The sequence below is a fragment of the Triticum dicoccoides genome, chromosome 4B (genome assembly GCF_002162155.2).
Source record: "Triticum dicoccoides isolate Atlit2015 ecotype Zavitan chromosome 4B, WEW_v2.0, whole genome shotgun sequence".
NCBI lineage: Eukaryota > Viridiplantae > Streptophyta > Magnoliopsida > Poales > Poaceae > Triticum > Triticum dicoccoides.
Genome location: NC_041387.1, coordinates 374,352,660 through 374,369,457, shown reverse-complemented (window position 1 = coordinate 374,369,457; position 16,798 = coordinate 374,352,660).

Sequence of the window (16,798 nt, the reverse complement as noted above, 5' to 3'; positions counted from 1 at the left end):
GATTAGACACTAAGTACCAAAGTTGCACTTTTTAAGTTTCTTTAAAGTTTGAGTGGAGTTTAGGCACAAGTTTAACATTCACAACACATAGCAAGCATGCATGCAAAGAGTATACGAGCAACAAAAAGTAAAGCATGCAACTTGCAATAATGTAAAGGGAAGGGATTGGATGATTCAAACGCAATTGGAGACACGGATGTTTTTGGCGTGGTTCCGATAGGTGGTTCTATCGTACATCCACGTTGATGGAGACTTCAACCCACGAAGGGTAACAGCTGCGCGAGTCCACGGAGGGCTCCACCCACGAAGGGTCCACGAAGAAGCAACCTTGTCTATCCCACCATGGCCGTCGCCCACGAAGGACTTGCCTCACTAGCGGTAGATCTTCACGAAGTAGGCGATCTCCTTGCCCTTACAAACTTCTTTGTTCAACTCCACAATCTTGTCGGAGGCTCCCAAGTGACACCTAGCCAATCTAGGAGACACCACTCTCCAAGAAGTAACAAATGGTGCGTTGATGATGAACTCCTTGCTCTTGTGCTTCAAATGATAGTCTCCCCAACACTCAACTCTCTCTCATAGGATTTGGATCTGGTGGAAAGAGGATTTGAGTGGAAAGCAACTTGGGGAAGGCTAGAGATCAAGATTCATATGGTAGGAATGGAATATCTTGGCCTCAACACATGAGTAGGTAGTTCTCTCTCAGAAATAGGATATTGGAAGTGTAGGTTCAGTCTGATGGCTCTCTCCACGAATGAAGAGGAGGTGGAGGGGTATATATAGCCTCCACACAAAATCTAACCGTTACACACAATTTATCAAACTCGGTGGGACCGAATCGTTAAACTCGGTCAGACCGATTTAGCAAATAATGTGACTGTTAGGGTTTTCGGTGTGACCGGGATGCAACTTGGTGGGACCGATTCGGTTAGGGTTAGGGCATAACGTAATCTCGGTAAGACCAATTACACAAACTTGGTAGGACCGATTTTTGTAATTAGCTTTCCAGAGAGTTGGTCAGGCAAACTCGGTTGGACCGATTATCAAACTCGGTGGGACCGATTTTGATAATAAGTTAATCAGAGAGTTTGCATTGTAATCTCAGTAGTACCGATTGCTCAAACTCGGTGAGACCGATTTTGATAATGGACATACATAGAGAGATTACAATCCCATCTCGGTGAGACCGAGATCCCTATCGGTGAGACCGATTTGCCTAGGGTTTGTGGCAGTGGCTAAGACATCCAAACTCGGTGGCGCCGGATAGAAAGAATCAGTGGGGCCGAGTTTGACTTTAGGTTTAGGACATATGTGGATGTGAGAAAGTGGTTGAGGGTATTTGGAGCATATCACTAAGCACTTGAAGCAAGAGGCTCATTAAGCAACACCTCATCCCTCCTTGATAGTATTGGCTTTTCCTATAGACTCAATGTGATCTTGGATCACTAAAATGTAAAATGAAGAGTCTTGAGCTTGAAGCTTGAGCCAATCCTTTTTCCTTAGCATCTTGAAGGAGTTCCCACATCCTTTATTCCATGCCACTCCATTGTTGAACTTATCTGAAACATACTAGATAAAAGTGTTAGTCCAACAAGAGATATGTTGTCATTAATTACCAAAACCACCTACGGAGCACTTGTGCTTTCAATCTCCCCCTTTTTGGTAATTGATGGCAACATGCATCAAAGCTTTAGATAAAGATATAAGGAATAGCAAGTAAAGCTTTGGAAAGACATGTAACAAGCATAGGCTCCCCCTACATGTATGCAATCATGTGAATATGAAATATAGAAGCATGTGAGAGCATAACCATGATAGAGCAGGCAATGTGTTACATGTATCTTGGCCATATGCATCAGAGCAAAAAGTATTAAAGAGAATACCTTCATGCCCATAACTCCTTCTTGCAAACAGTATGTACATCAGCAAGAATTCCTCATACACATGATTGTGATGCATATACTTACCTTGTGGTCTTGAGTTGTCTTAGGATGGAATGAACCTGTGAAAACAAGGTTAGATAACACAGATGCATCTACTAGCCAGAGCAAACAGAAGAAACCACAAGACTACCAAGACTGGGATGACGTGTAGAGAGTGAGTACTAAGTACTACATTGGATTAGACATGTCCCTAAGAGTAAAGATATGCAATGAAATTAAATGATCTCTTTCCCTTAGATGTCTTGCTCCCCCTGAATCTATCATAGGATAGTGGGAGAAGATAGGGAACAAAAAATCAGAGCTGAAAGATATAAAGAACAGAGCTAATGCAAGCTAATGCAAATAAGCACATATGAACATGCATTTCCCCTCAAGAAGACATGTGGTATCTCTCCTCTTGAACACCAAGCATCTGGGATCCTTGAGAAATACATTCTACTAGTATTCTCTCCCCCTGGAGATCTCCCTCTCTCCCCCTGAAGGATCTATCTCTCTCCTTCTCTGATGTGATCTCTCTAAGTGATAAGCTTTGATGTGATCTCTCTCTCCCCCTTTGACATCAATTTCCAAGAAGGGCTTGATAAAGATGTAATCTCTCTCTCTCCCTCTGGAATTTGTCGTGAATGGGTTTGATCCTTGAGTCACAACATAAAGCAATGATAAAAATGTGATGCTTGTAGAGGACAAGATTCATTGAGTGGAGCTGGATCAGAAGAAACACAGAATAAGTGGCAAACTGTTTTTCCTGTTATGAAATCGGTGGCACCGAGTGGTATGCTTCGGTCGTACCGAAAAGATTTGGTTGGACCAAAAATAACAAATCGGTGTAACCAAGTTCATCGCAGAGAAAACACTTGTCACCTCAGCTCACTAGACTAGTAAGATCTCACAAAGATTTGCAAGGAATTTACTGAATGATATGCAAGGAATTAGATGCAGAAAATGCAGAGAAAACAGAAAGAAATCTAGATGAAGATTTTTTTTTGAAAGGGGAAACACAAATGCATGAGACAAATGCAAAACTCAGAAGAGAACACAGGAGAACTTCATCTAGAGATGGTCGACGACAAAGTCACCTATGTTAGAGTATATTGACTTAGGAGTCAAGTGAGATCACTTGATCATAGGTCATACTCATCGTTTAAGCTCAAAATGGGGTTACCATTTTGTTCGTTTAAGCATCTTGATGTATTCACATCTTGTCGAGTTGCTTTAGCTCATGACTCGGAGTAAAGCTTCTCTAAGATGGAATAACATACCTTGGTTGGTGGTGTTGTCCATGTAGTGGAACTTGCGTGGGTTGCTCAAGGTTGATGTACCTCATCAAGAATTTGGAGCACCACTTGGAATTTGAGTCCATCTACCTACATGGGTTAGTTCTTGCAAGGAAGAGCACTTGTATATCCAAAAATGACAATCATGAAACTCAACATAGAATTTGTCAAAGGATATGTTCGAATGGTTTCGTGCTTCCTTGTCTTCAACCACCTTGTGTAGAGACTTGGTGATGTAGAGCTCAAGATATGAGTAGATTACAGTCTCATGGAATTTGATTCAACCAAGTACCTACATGGGTTAGATAACATGCAAGATACAAATATATCCAAGACATAAGTTTTTCATCATAAGAGAAATATCAAGGATTAGTCATAAGCTCATGTCTTGCATGTATCCAATGGAGTTTCTACTCCAAGTTTGAAGCATCAATGATGTTCAATTCTCCTCTTAACCTGCAAAACACTTTCTCATCAAGAGGTTTAGTGAATATATCCGCTAATTGCTTTTCGGTGCGAACATGCTTAAGATCAATGTCACCCTTAGCAACATGATCTCGAATGAAATGATGACGAACTTCAATATGCTTGGTTCGAGAATGTTGCACAGGATTATAACCAATTTTGATAGAACTTTCATTATCACAAAGCAATGGAACATGTCTCACATATATCCCATAATCTTTAAGAGTTTGGGTCATCCAAAGTAATTGAGCACAACATGATCCAGCGGCAATATATTCAGCTTCGGCGGTGGATAAGGATACCGAGTTTTGTTTCTTGGAGGACCAAGACACAAGAGATCTACCAAGAAATTGACAAGTACCCGAAGTGGACTTTCTATCAACCTTGTCTCCGGCATAGTCCGAGTCGGAATAGCCAACAAGATCGAAAGAGGCCCTCTTAGGATACCAAATGCCAAAATTTGGTGTATGTATTAAGTATCTCACTATCCTTTTCATAGCCTTAAGATGACATTCCTTAGGAGCAGCTTGATATCGTGCACACATGCACACACTTAGCATAATATCGGGACGTGAAGCACATATATAACAATGAACCAATCATAGAGCGATAAACCTTCTGATCAACCGGTTCACCATCTTTGGTCAAATCAAGATGTCCACTAGTAGGCATGGGTGTAGACATACTTTTGCACTCTTGCATATTGAACTTCTTGAATAAGTCCTTAGTGTACTTCGTTTGAGAGACAAAAGTACCTTCCTTAGTTTGCTTGATTTGCAACCCGAGAAAGAATTTGAGTTCACTCATCATAGACATCTCAAACTTCTCCGACATTAGCTTCCCAAACTTTTCACTAAAATGAGGGTTAGTTGAACCAAATATAATATCATCAACATAAATTTGGCACACAAAGAGTTCACCATTAACCCTTTTAGTAAAAAGAGTAGAATCATTTTTCCCAATTTCAAAGCCTTTTTCAATAAGGAACTTGGTCAAGCATTTATACCATGCTCTAGGAGCTTGTTTAAGTCCATAAAGAGCTTTGTGAAGTTTGTAAACATGATTGGGTTTCTTAGGATTGACAAAGCCGGGAGGTTGTTTAACATAAACTTCCTCCTCTATTTCACCATTTAGAAAAGCACTTTTAATGTCCATTTGGTACAAGGTGATATCATGGTGATTAGCATAGGCAAGTAAGATGCGAATAGACTCAAGTCTAGCAACAGGAGCATAAGTCTCACCATAGTCCATACCTTCGACTTGTGTGTAGCCTTGGGCGACGAGACGTGCTTTGTTGTGAACTACTTGTCCATCTTCATCTTGCTTGTTGCGAAACACCCATTTGGTACCGATGATGTTGTGGTTGTTGTCAGGCTTCTCAACCAATGTCCAAACTTGGTTCCTCTCAAAGTTGTGTAGCTCTTCATGCATAGCATTTATCCAATCCGGATCTTTGAATGCTTCTTCGACATTCATAGGTTCAATGCTAGATATGAAAGAATACTTTTCACAAAAGTTAGCTAAACGAGTTTTAGAGCGAGTGATTCTCCCGGTTTGAATATCATTGTAGATTTGCTCGACGGGATGGTCTTTAGCAATTCTTGCTCGAACTCGTGAAAGCTTTTGCTTGGATCTTCGTTGAACATCTTCTTCATCTTGTTCTTATCTTGGCCTTCTTTAGTGTTGGCGTTATCGTTCTCTTGTCGTGGTGGAGAAGGAGGTTGTTGACGTTCATCTTGATGAACTTCCTCGTTTCCTTCATCTTGGTGTGTCCCACTTGTGGATGCTTCCGTATCAACTCTTCGTTCACCTTGTCGTGAAGTAGAATCTTCCACTTGGATGGACGAGGTACTCTCCTTCACCTTCATTGGACGGACCTTGCCAATAGACAAGTCTTGGATTGCTTCTGAAGGATCTTTGTCTCCTACATCAATTGGCAATTGCTCTACTTGCGAGCCGTTAGATTCATCAAACTTCACATCTACCGTCTCTTCAACCTTTTGGGTGAAATTGTTGTAGACACGGTAAGTGTGAGAGTTTGAGCCATAACCTAGTAGGAAACCTTCATGAGACTTAGGAGCAAATTTGGAACGACGATGCTTATCAAGAATGTAGCACTTTGAGTCGAATACTCGAAAGTATCCAACTTGGGGTTTGTGACCGGTGAGTAGCTCGTATGCAGTCTTGCCGAGTAGCTTGTGAAGATACAAGCGATTTGTTGCATGACAAGCTGTCTCAACTGCTTCTGCCCAAAAGTGCTTCGGCGTCTTGTACTCATCAAGCATCCTTCTCGCCATTTTGATGAGCGCCCGGTTCTTCCTCTCAACAACTCCATTTTGTTGAGGTGTGTACGTAGCCTAGAACTCGTGTGAAATCCCTTCTTCGTCAAGAAAGGTGTCCACATTTGCGTTCTTGAACTCCGTTCCGTTGTCGCTGCGAACCTTCTTGATCTTCACTTCAAATTGGTTTTGGGCCTTCCTAGCGAAGTTTTTGAAGATCTTCTGAACATGCGATTTATCATCGAGAAAGAACACCCACGTAAATCTGGAAAAATCATCAACTATAACTAGACCAAAAGAATTTCCACCGAGACTCTTGTAAGAGTTGGGACCAAAGAGATCCATGTGAAGTAGCTCGAGTGGCCTCTTCGTGGTCATGATGTTCTTCACGGGATGCCTTCCTCCAACTTGTTTACCTGCCTGACAAGCACTGCAAAGTCTATCCTTATCAAAGATGACATCATTAACTCCAAGGATATGATTCCCTTTAATAAGCTTGTCAAGGTTTCGCATACCAACATGACCTAATCGTCTATGCCATAACCAGCCTTTTGAGGATTTAGCAATGAAGCAAGTTTTAGGTTGAGCCTTTTTAGTGAAATCAACAATGTATAGATCACCTCTACATATGCCGGTAAAGACCATTTTATGATTGTCTCGATGAAACACTTGGCAATCTACTTCAGTAAATAGGACATTGAAACCGAAATCAGCAAGTCTAGATATTGAAAGTAAGTTGTATCCAAGAGATTCAACGAGCATGACATTTTGTATGGAGCTATCATGTGAGATGGCCACCTTACTAAGGCCAACCACCTTACCCTTTGAGTTGTCACCAAAAGTGACATACTTTCAAGGAATATCATTTTCAGCAAGCTCACGAAACATGTCTTTATCTCCGGTCCTGTGATCGGTACATCCACTGTCAAGGACCAATTCCTTTCCTCCTGACATATATCCCCGAAGATTTGGCATAAGACCAAAATGTCTCATTGCATCATCAAGATCAAAGTCACTATCATCATCCTCATCATAGTATCCATGTTCAACGTCGTCATGTGGTGGATCAGATCCTAGAGAGAGTGATTCGTTAGAGTGATTTTGACAATGATCTTTTCTATGAATTTTTATAGCTTCGGAAATAATATCACTAATAATACCAACATTTCCTTTGGCACGCATAAGGTTTGTAAGCTCAAATAGACGATCACCAAACATAGGATCACTAGTATTCATTTTACTCAAACCAATAGACTTATGGAGAATTTCATCAAGATTTTTCAAAGAATAATCAGGAAATCATTCCTCAAGAAGTTTCAATATAGTGTAGGCACACTCAAGAGTAGGCAGTTTAATAATCAAGTTTCTAGGCAAGCCTCTAGTGATAAGATTAACAGTTCTAACATTCCTAATCATGTTAATAGACTCATCAAGGGTAGGATTCATAGGATCAACACAAGGTGCACAAGGACTAGCAATGTACTTGTTCAAATGATATTGATTGAAAATTACAAGCATCTAATTTTTCCACTCATGAAAATACTCTCCATCAAGAATAGGCACTCTATGTCTAAGACTCCCCAAAGTAGACTCACCATCTTCCTCCAATGGTGATTAAACCAAAGCAATGGAGACCAATGCTCTGATACCACTTGTAGGACCTTGAGAAGAGGTGTCTAGAGGGGGGGTGATTAGACACTAAGTACCAAAGTTGCAGTTTTTAAGTTTCTTTAAAGTTTGAGTGGAGTTTAGGTACAAGTTTAACATTCACAAAACATAGCAAGCAAGCATGCAAAGAGTATATGAGCAGCGGAAAGTAGAGCATGCAACTTGCAATAATGTAAAGGGAAGGGATTGGAGGGTTCAAAAGCAATTGGAGACACGGATTTTTTTGGCGTGGTTCCGATAGGTGGTGCTATCGTACATCCACGTTGATGGAGACTTCAACCCATGAAGGGTAACGGCTGCGCGAGTCCACAGAGGGCTCCACCCACGAAGGGTCCACAAAGAAGCAACCTTGTCTATCCCACCATGGCCATCGCCCATGAAGGACTTGCCTCACTAGCGGTAGATCTTCACGAAGTAGGCGATCTCCTTGCCCTTACAAACTTCTTGGTTCAACTCCACAATCTTGTCGGAGGCTCCCAAGTGACACCTAGCCAATCTAGAAGACACCACTCTCCAAGAAGTAACAAATGGTGCGTTGATGATGAACTCCTTGCTCTTGTGCTTGAAATGATAGTCTCCCCAACACTCAACTCTCTCTCATAGGATTTGATCTGGTGGAAAGAGGATTTGAGTGGAAAGCAACTTGGGGAAGGCTAGAGATCAAGATTCATATGGTAGGAATGGAATATCTTGGCCTCAAAACATGAGTAGGTAGTTCCCTCTCAGAAATAGGATGCTGGAAGTGTAGGTTCAGTCTGATGGCTCTCTCCACGAATGAAGAGGAGGTGGAGGGGTATATATAGCCTTCACACAAAATCTAACCGTTACACACAATCTACCAAACTCGGTGGGACCGAATCGTTAAACTGGGTGAGACCGATTTAGCAAATAATGTGACCGTTAGGGTTTTCGGTGGGACCGATTCGGTTAGCGTTAGGGCATAACGTAATCTCGGTAAGACCGATTGCACAAACTCGGTAGGACCGATTTTGGTAATTAGATTTCCAGAGAGTTGGTCAGGCAAACTCGGTTGGACTGATTATCAAACTCGGTGGGACCGATTTTGATAATAAGTTAATCAGAGAGTTTGCATTGTAATCTCAGTAGTACCGATTGCTCAAACTCGGTGAGACCGATTTTGATAATGGACATACAAAGAGAGATTACAATCCCATCTCGGTGAGACCGAGATCCCTATCGGTGAGACCGATTTGCCTAGGGTTTGTGGCAGTGGCTAAGACATCCAAACTCGGTGGCGCCGGATAGAAAGAATCAGCGGGGCCGAGTTTGACTTTAGGTTTAGGACATATGTGGATGTGAGAAAGTGGTTGAGGGTATTTGGAGCATATCACTAAGCACTTGAAGCAAGAGGCTCATTAAGCAACACCTCATCCCTCCTTGATAGTATTGGCTTTTCCTATAGACTCAATGTGATCTTGGATCACTAAAATGTAAAATGAAGAGTCTTGAGCTTGAAGCTTGAGCCAATCCTTTGTCCTTAGCATCTTGAAGGAGTTCCCACATCCTTTAGTCCATGCCACTCCATTATTGAACTTATCTGAAACATACTAGATAAAAGTGTTAGTCCAACAAGAGATATGTTGTCATTAATTACCAAAACCACCTAGGGAGCACTTGTGGTTTCACCAAGCTGGGAGGAACGGTCAGGCACCACTTCCTGATGAGCTGCCGAGGCCTCGGGGGCTCCAGCCTCGGGAGTCATGGGTCGCGTCCCACCATCGACAACCGCCCCAGGGCGGGCTTCACAAGCTCCGGAGGATGACGCCTTAGGAGCCCCGTGTGATGTCAACACCACGACACCAGAGCCTCCAGCTTCAAGCGATGCTTGCCTCCGTACACGCGCTCCTGGGGCAAGATCGGTGTTGGCGACGGGGAAGGGAGCCATGACGACGGGATTCTCGCGAGGCCCCACAAGGCTAGCCGGGCGCAACCCCCATTCGTCGAAGTGAGGCATCTGTCTCGCGAACTCGGCCCCGCCCAAGCAGAGATACAGGATGCTGCCCCGTGTCGGATATCGCCCGGCGAGGGGTCGCTAGTCAAGACCTCAAGCACCTTCTTCAGTGTTTCGGGCGCCAGCTCTATCTCCTGGAGCCTCATGTGGTACTCGTATCCGGTCAGGGCCCACATCGGTCGGGAATGGCGCTGGAGAGGAGCGATGCGACACTGTACGAACTCCTTCACCACCCGGGGCACAGTCACGCTGAGCTCTCTCAACCTCCCCAGTGGGTGCCAAACTAAGGAGAGCCGGGGGCTCACGAGCCTCTCGTGGCACCAGCCCTGATTGGGGATAGCAGACAATGTCGGAGGCTAGAGAAGGAGGCTGGGCACTCCGACATCCACATACAGCCACGGCGTCCAGAACCCACTCGTGGAAGGTGGAAGGCCAAAATCAATCCCCGAGGCGGTCGTCTCTGCCACGGCCTGGAAGCTCATGCACCCCAAGCACTGCAAGGGGTTGGTCAGGCGCAAGGCGAAGAAGTGGCGCAAGAGGTCAATGGAATGAGCAATGCCCACCATGGCTTCACAGACAAAGGCGAAGACAGCAAGAAGGGTAACGTATTGAGGATCAAGATGCATCATATGGATCTGATAGTGGGAAAGCACCGCATTGAAAAAGGCGGATAAAGGAGGAACCAGGCCAGCCCACAGGGCGTCGACGAAGAATCGAACCTTCTTGACGATCCTGTCGACGGAGGCATGGGACGCAGGCCAAGCCATCGTCTTTCCGCACTCGTTGAAGCTGGAGGCGAGTGCGGAGCGGACCTTGTCCAAGGCTTCCAGATTGAGCACCAGTGACCGGCCAACTGTGGGATCGATTGCCAGAGGCGGACTGGACGAGGGCAGGGGCTTCTTCCCTTTCTCCTTGCTAGTTGGCGCCATGACTATGGTGGGAGCAAAGATCAAATCAGATTGGGGGCGGAAATAGAGGCTCGAGGAAGAAAGGGGAACAGGAAGCATGCGGGAAGTGAAGGGGAAATAACTGTGTAAAGCTTCATGGCTGCCTAGCAAGGCGGATATTGGGGGAGCATGGGGAAGCGGAGACGCCCACGTCCAATCAACCACCACACGGCGACCAAGGCTATAGGTTGTTGGGGCCCGTGGCACTCCGAACTTGCCCTCTGGCTTCGCTCTAAGCCAAGTTCGAGCGCGCCCGAGGCCCAGGGGCTAGTGTCGGCATTCTGGGAACGGGGGTCCCGATACTTGCCTGCCTGTCGCCTGCAGCGTGGCTCACTAGCGGCCCAGTATGGCCCGTCTTCATCAACACAAGTTCAATACCCTTGCGAGGGGCCAAGCCTCGCGGGGCAGACAACACAAGGCCTCCTCAGGGGCAGCCTCACCAGGCAGGCTCGCGAGAAGGTGGAGAGATCAAGGCAAGGGGTACCTCGTAAGGTGCTCATGACGCAAGCCATGACGATCAAGGCCAGGCAGGCGCTAGCCTGCGCAGTGTCCTCGTTTCCTCTTTGGTGCAAAGGGGGCAAGCGCAGGCGCGGTGTACTGAGGCATCAAGCAAAGGTTTCCATAGCGGTGCAACGAGACCAAGACCAGTAGAACGGCAGGACGGAGGTCACCGTGGAGCCCAAGACGGCGTCATCGCCAGTGCCTTTGGCAGTCGCAGACCACCTTTAGTCAGGATAGCTTGTACTAGCTGACCCCTTTCGAAATGGTCGTTGTTGGCTCCCTTCCCACTCAATATTTGGGAAGAGGACCAGGGCCTCTATATATAGGGCTAGTCACCACAGTAGAAGGCATCTCATCTAGAGCCGGATCGAATCCTTTCGAAGTAGAGCACCCACCACCACAAGAACACCCCTCACGAGGCTGTTATTCCTTTGTACTATTCATCATCAGCCCAAGAGGCAATCCACCACACCACACACTGGATTAGGGTATTACACCAACAGTCTCTTGTGTTCTTCATCGTGCTAGCTTAGAATCACGGCGAGGTTTTGGGGCGTGTATTGGTAGGGAGAAGATCTTCGTGTGCACCCCAGAGTTCGAACCTTAAGGGTTTTGCCAGAACCTGATATCCGACAAACTTCCTCGATGATGTAAGGCCCTTCCCATTTAGAGAGAAGTTTTCCTGCAGAAAATCTTAAACGAGAATTGTATAGCAAGACATGGTCACCTACATTAAATTCACGCTCTTGTATCCTTTTGTCATGCCATCTTTTAAGTTTTTCTTGAAACAACTTGGTATTTTCATAGGCTCGGGTTCTCCATTCATCAAGTGAGCTAATGTCAAATAACATTTTTCCACCGGCAAGTTTGAAATCATAGTTGAGCTCTTTAATTGCCCAATAAGCTTTATGTTCTAGTTCAAGAGGTAAGTGACATGCTTTTCCATAAACCATTTTATATGGAGACACATACCCATAGGGTTTTTTATAAGAAGTTCTATAAGCCCATAATGTATCATCAAGTTTCTTAGACCAATTTTTTCATGATCTATTAACAGTCTTTTGCAAGATTAGTTTAATTTCTGTATTGCTCAATTCTACTTGACCACTAGACTGAGGATGATAAGGAGATGCAATTCTATGGTTGACATCATATTTAGCAAGCAATTTACTGAAAGCACCATGAATAAAGTGTGAACCATGACCAGTCATTAATTATCTAGAGACTCCAATCCTCGGAAATATAACTTCTTTAAGCATTTTAATGGAGGTGTTATGATCAGCACTACTAGTTGGAATAGCTTCTACCCACTTAGTAACATAATAAACATCAACCAAAATATATGTATACCCATTAGAGGAAGGAAAATTTCCCATATAATCAAAGGCCCAAACATCAAATGGTTCAATAACGAGTGAATAATTCATAGGATTTCCTGACGTCTACTAATATTACAAATTCTTTAACATTCATCATAAGACAAGACAAACTTACGAGCATCCTTGAAGAGAGTAGTCCAATAAAAACTAGATTGTAATACCTTGTGTGCAGTTCCATTTCCATCATGGTGTCCTCCATAAGCTTTCACTACAAAAACATGCACTTCCGTGATGATACGTGTTTGTCACAGTAGGTCATGTTTTCTGTCATGCATGTACATCCATGACGATTTTATGACAGAATCAAGATAGTCATACCTGTGTTGTCGTAGAAGTGTTCCATGACATTACCAAAATTATCATCATGGAAGTGTCCATTTCCATGACGATAAATGTCACGTCATGGAAGTGCTTTCATCAAGGGTAACTGACATGTGGCATCCACCGTAACGGGTCATTGTTAAGCTATCTGGTTCTGATTCTGATCCGATAACCTGTTAACAGCCCAAACCAATGGCGATTTTCCATGTGTAAAATTCTCATTCGCCGATGATCGACGTGTTAGCTCAGCGTTGGGACATGTGTCAACTGTCAGTTGGACAAGAATCTCCATTGAAAAGTTGACACATTGAACGACCCAATAGAGGCCCATATAGGTTTAAAAGTCGGCCCAGGAATAGGCCCACAAGATTTCGTCAGATCTAATAGGCCGGCCTGTTAACAGCCTAACATTTTTCGGACCAAATTATGGCCCACATCAGATACGGGCCATTAAAGGACTGCAATATTATGGGCCAGTTTACGTCCCATATCATATCCGGCCCGTTAACAGCCTGCAATAGTTTGGGCCAAATTACGGCCCATTCCTGATCCGACCCGTTAACTGACTTTCAATTCTTGTGCCAAATTACGGCCCATAACGGCCACGGTCCTTTAACAACAACTATGCCATCGCGCCCATTGGGGGCCTAATTTGCTCTTCGGCCTCTTAATGGCCCATTTAACAGTTCAGCCCGATATTAGTTTCGGTCTGTAAGTGGCCCTATCTACATATGGGCCTCTTTTGGCCCGGTTTCACTTTCGCTCATTTAAAGCCCGAGTTGCACTTGGGCCTAATTCTGGTCCGTAGTTACTTTCGCCCTCTTAACGGCCCGTAGTCTTCGTGGATATATACTAGCCCAAACTGCCTATCAGCCCGTTAAAGGCCCGTTAGAGTGTTGGGCCTAATTTTGGTCTGTTATACATCCGGCCTGCTTCACGCCCATCATGTAATTGGGTCAGCCAAGATCCAAAAACATTTCAGCCTGTTAATGTCCCGTCAAACAAATGGGCCAATAATGGCCGACGTATATTACAGCATGCTGTGGCTCGTGATTTGTTTGCCACAATTAAGGCTCAATCTAGTTCTCGGCCTCTTAAAAGCCCATTTAATTTTCTGACCTAATTAGGGCGAGCGATTTACTCGGCCTTTTAAAAGGCCCAAAACTAATAGTGGGCCTGATTGAGACTAGACCTAACTAGTGGCCCAAGATGATTGTAGGCCCATGGTTTGGCCCATACTAGCAATTGGCGTCTGGCCTGTTTGAGTACCGAAATTATTTTTTTATAATCCTAAGCTATTGGCTCATTGTGCTCTGAACGAAGATTACGTCCTTTTCTTAGAGCGACGACAACATAAACAAGAAATAAATACAGCATCATGATGAAGAATAAACCTAGACCATACAAAAAAGAAATTACAACATATTACATCCCCCGGGCATCAAAGTTTGCCGCCAGTAATAATAAAGGGCAACCAGACATCAGATTCCATAAACTGGGTAGGTCGCCACCAGTGTAAGTAAACAGGCCGACAAAATAATAGACAGAATCGACAACACTTCAACACAGTTCAAGAAAGGATAGCCTGGCCCAAGAGCTGTAGCGCAAGCACCTTAGCAACCTGATGAGACTGTGCTTGTTTGACGCTTATATCCACCAACTTAAGCTACATAGCATCAATAGATGTCATGTACTTCTGGTTAATCTTGCATAGAGATTGGATTTCCAGTCGTATTTGAGCGGAAGCATGTCCTTTTGCTTGAATTTCAAACTGAAGAAGTCAAACAGATTCACGCGGCGACTTCATCGAGCTTGTGTCACTGAGTAAGTTTGACACTACATCATGCATGACTTTGCGGCTGTATCCCTGCCCTCAAGATGTGTTGCCTTCTTCTCTGGAGTATATGTTAGAGGGACAAACAATGGGTTCGTATCACTAACATTGTGGCAGTTCTTCCTAGCATCAGTGTTGTCACCCTGAAAGAGAAACAAGTAGGTAGATAAAAGGTTTTGCACGTATAAGCATCAGTGCTGTCAATTTATCTCAATTCTTTGTCAGAAATAAAGAGACATGGTCTAAAATAGCATTAACATAATAGGCATTGTTCATAGTTAAGATGATAGGAAATGGCATTGTGCAAGAGCGTCCAGCTTCACCATACCACTGGATTACAGATCAAAAACACAAGCATACATGTAGTGCTGAGCAATGTATAAGCATGAATGGTGAGTGTACTATCAATTTATACCATTTCATATTGGTAAATAAAGAGATATGATTTAAATAACATTAATATAATATGGCATTGTTCATAGTTGATACATAGCAGGATATGACATTGTGCTGGAGTTGGTAGTTTCACCACACCACTGGATTACAGATCAAGAACACAAGCATACACACAGTGCTAAATAAGATAACTTCCTATGTTTAGTTTAATTTACATGGTATGAATAAGGAACTAGGTTGTACAACCAAAGACTAAAATTGAGAAGGACAGACTTATGTTTATGTACTTCTTCGTTATAAACTTTGAACAAGCAATTTGATGCAGATGACAAAAATAAACAGCATTTGCACTCATAGCTATCCAAATATACACAACAAAGTTTGAAGGCTCGAGGAGGACAAACATACATTAGGAGTGAAGACCGGCTCTATAAAGCCCTTGTCCATATTGATGGGGGGGGGGCAATTCAAGAAGTTTACCGCACACTCTTCTTCAAGAGCATTGCCTTTATTCTACATTTTGTTAATAGTAAATATAGATGTGAAAATATAGGAATGAATGGCAATTATTTAACCTAAGATGAAGAGTACAAATGTAAATAGAGCATACAGGCAAAAGGCACTGACAAGAGCAATGCAGAGCTAAACTTCTTCAGTAACATTGGTTTTATTCAATATTTTGGGAAGAGTAAATGTAGATCTGATGTGTAGAAAATGGAGGGCAAGGGAAAATAAGCTGTAAAGTGTACATGAAGAACTAGCTGACAATATAAGTACAGTGATGAAGGACAGCAGATACTTACAAGAACAATGCAGAACTAAATTTCTTCATAAGCATTGGGTTTATTCTAAATTAATGCACAATGATGTCACATAATCCACCAGGTATGAATGTAAGTACAACCATAGCACAATAGGTACTTACAAGAGCAAAGCAGCGACCAGCATAGTTGCGATATCCTAGGTTTTGCGGCGTTGGTTCTATTGCTAATATACGTGGGGTGCTATCTGATTTCTCCGGTAACACCACATTTTTCAAGCACTTTGCTTGTACTCCTTCAGGTTCTGCAATCACCCTCTTCCTTTTGGATGTCTGAAACACAAGAACAACATTTGAATGGAAAAACATGGTATGATGACAAATGGAATAGGTATTGATAATGGATGGGCATGGCATCTTCACATATATCATGAGTAAACTAAGCAAAAGGCGGCACAACGAAGCAAAACAAATTGAGGACACCTTATACAAGATATGTGCAACCAATAAAACCTTGCCAAATTACAACAGGCACCTTATTGGGTGAACAGGATAGGCCATCTGCCTTTGACTCCTTGAGCTCAGAATATTCATTAGGATCATATTCTGCATATGATTCTACAAGATGGGAGCATGTGGGTTTCATTGCATCCACTACAAAAAAAACACACATCCGTGACTTTTTGGGCCGAATGAATTTTTTCCGGTCATGCTTATGACACTTCTATGACGATAATTGTGACAAAACCCAGTATCATCATAGATGTGGTGGGCTCCTACTTCTATGAGAAAAATCATGATAGAAAATGGGCTTTTCGTCCTGGGCGGGCCGGAGACGCAACTGCATGACATTCTTTGGGCCATCCATGACAGAAAAAACCGTGGAAGAAGCGAGGGCGAGGAAAATATCAGGGAGTTCCCGGTTACGATGGGTGTTCGGGAACCGAGCTATTCGCATTTCTCTCATACACGTATGAGCGTGGGTGCGAGGCGTTGGGCTCTAACTGAACCCAAGCGAGGCATTCGCCTATTGAACCCGAGCGATTGCACTGCAGGCTA